Below are 2,650 nucleotides of genomic sequence, written 5' to 3' on the forward strand. Positions count from 1 at the left end.
GTAGCCCTTACTCTTATGTAGCTTTTACAAAGATTTATTTATTACGTATATAGTGTTTTGCCTGAATGTACGTCTGCATTCTAGAAGAGGGCACCAGATCTCATTACAGATGGTTGTGAGCCACCATGTGGTTGCTGGGAATTGAACTCAGGACCTCTGGAAGAGCAGCCAGTGCTTGCTCTTGACCTCTGAGCCATCTCTCCAGCCCCTTATGTAGCTTTTAAAACAAAACTTGGTAAGTTTCCAAGGACTTGACTCTCCCCCAACAAAAGGCAATTCTGTTGTTTTAGCTTTTCAGTGGTGAAAGTCACTCACCATCCAGCTGGGAATGCAACTCTTCCATGAGATACTTTCTCAGGACAAGATGCCCCTGTTCCCCAGGGTCTTCTGGCCGATGCCCTTTAAATGGTCACATGCTCTTTTCCAGACTAAGCCCTGGACATGGCAAGGGACTGGTCCTAGAAGACTGAGAGTACTTGCACTGATCTCTGGTCATAGCGGGGCCAGAGTGAGGTAGCAGGTCCCGCTCATGTACTACTTACTGTAAGAGGAAGTCAGGAAAGACATTTTATGGAGTGGCAAAGAGTGTGCACCCTTCCTAGCTGGGTTACCCCGGGCTCCTTTCCAGGATTAGCTAAACTGCAGTTTCCAGGAGAAGTTATAGGGTGTGTGACAAATGCCTGTATAAAGCAGGTGGCAGTGCCTTGCTCTTAATGTCTGGAGAGCCTCTTAGGGGCGCTCAGTGATTGCAGTGCTACTGTCACAAGAAGGGACTAATTCTTCCTTCCTCGGGGTTGTCACAAGGTGTGGCTTCTCGTTAAGAAGGGAACCCTCCCTTTTTGTGTGCCAAAGAAGAAAGGCTCCGGTAAATAACCGCCTTTTGCCTTTGCACGCAGCTTGCCTTAGTTTCCATCTGGAGGAACTCAGGCCTGGGATTAGGGATGAGGGTCCTGCAGGTGCCTCATTGTCCTCCGGGTGGCAGCAGGACCGGAAGGGCTGGGGAGCCGGAGCTGTAGTTCCTCTCTCCCTGCTGGGTAGATGAGAACCCTGCCTAAAGCTGAGGCCACGCGTCCCTGGGGATGGTGACCCTGGGCGTGGGCAGGACCCGCGCCATCAGGATTCAGGGTTAGGTACCCGGATGAGAGCCTAGAGCCAGGCACAGGAGACATTGCGGAGTCTGGGCAATGTCCTGGCCGCCGTCCGGGAAGGAGGCGCCTCGGGTCGCTCATTACCCCGGCGCAGTGGCGGCTCCCGGCCCGCAGCCGGCGGCGGAGCGGGGGCAGGCGGCCGAGACGCGCGAGCCATTTGCATTCCCCGGCAGTCATTTTTATATGCGGAGGTAATGAAGTTGTCAGCGGCGCCCCGAGTGTGGCAGAGCCTGATATTCAAATCGCCTGCCGTGTCGCCTGCCACCCCCGTCCCCCCCCCCGCAGCCCCCCGCCCCGGCTGTCCCTTGAGTCTCGGGACTGCGCCGCCCGCGCCCGCATCTCTCTCTTCCCAGCCGCTTTGTCTCCGTTGTCACGCTCCTTCCTCCCCTTTGTGTCTCTCATGAGACTCCTGGTCCCAGATCAGCGACGCCCCCAGGTCTAGTGACCCTGCGACCCCGGGATGCACATCTAACCACGTACACTCTGAAGGCCCTTCTGCCCTCCTTCCTCCCTCCGCAGCCATCCCTGATCGCCTTCAGCTTCAGCAGCGAGAAAGATGACCTAATCGCGGCACTAGCGATAGGGCCTAAAGGATTGTAGTCTTCTCTTTCTGAATGCGTCTTTATGGGCATGTTTATGCTTACAAAACCCATATCTGACCTGAACCCCCAGGCTGCTAAGAAAAGACCAGCAGCCTCGGTGAGGGACGGAGGGGGACAGACAGGCAGGCACACCTGTCTAGACATGGCCGCTTACATGCCTGCAATCCATTTCCCTAGGCCATGACAGTTGGGCTGCTCACCACCGTGTCCTGCTCACCTGGGACCTGCAGTGTGGCCAGGCCAAATCCTTCGGCGAAGGAAACACAGTGTGAGGGAAAGATGGAGAACTCTCGCGGTAGTGGTTGTAAAGTAAGGATTGAATGTTGAAAGCTTCATACTCTGGATATAGTGTGTGAAATAAAATATAGTGCCTTGATCAATCCTGCTTTCTAGTTGTTAAAGATGGGTAGCTGTGAACAAGATTTACAGTTATGTCTGTGGCTCGTATTCTATTTCTGTTGGACAGTGTTGGTCTGGAGGTGGAAGACCCAAGGAACTTTCTAGCTCTGATTGTACCAACCCGCTTTCCTCCGCGGATGGTTTGAAACTAGGCAGGGAAGAGGCCGTGTCTCTGCGTGAAACCTCCTGACAACACAGAGTGGAGCCTGTGGCTTAAGAGGCGTCTGTTCTTCCCTTTGTTTACTGTAGGGGTGCCCGCAGCCATGCCACAATCCCGTTGTGTACGAAGTTAGCTTCCAGGGGTGTTCTGTGCCTTTTAGGAGTTATTTGTCCGCACTAAACGCACTGACATGTCATTTAGAAAAGTGAATACTGTGTAAGGGCTGTGACTATTTCATAGGTACTTTTGGTGAGTATTGTCCCTCATCATGCACAGGCAGCAGAGTAAGGACTCCGGGAGTATGCATTGGTGCCATGCGCTGCAAATGATCTGGCCTGGGG

The 2,650-nt window shown here is 53.7% G+C and overlaps 1 long non-coding RNA gene across 1 annotated transcript; it reads left to right on the top strand.

The window, feature by feature from the left end:
• Positions 1 to 1,043: 1,043 nt before the first annotated feature.
• On the top strand, positions 1,044 to 2,130 carry LOC121137180. Its single transcript, XR_005874415.1, has 2 exons — positions 1,044 to 1,339; positions 1,928 to 2,130. It is a non-coding gene; the product is annotated as an uncharacterized LOC121137180 (long non-coding RNA).
• The last annotated feature ends 520 nt before the right edge of the window (positions 2,131 to 2,650 follow it).

The sequence above is a fragment of the Mesocricetus auratus genome, unplaced genomic scaffold (genome assembly GCF_017639785.1).
Source record: "Mesocricetus auratus isolate SY011 unplaced genomic scaffold, BCM_Maur_2.0 Super-Scaffold_100676, whole genome shotgun sequence".
NCBI lineage: Eukaryota > Metazoa > Chordata > Mammalia > Rodentia > Cricetidae > Mesocricetus > Mesocricetus auratus.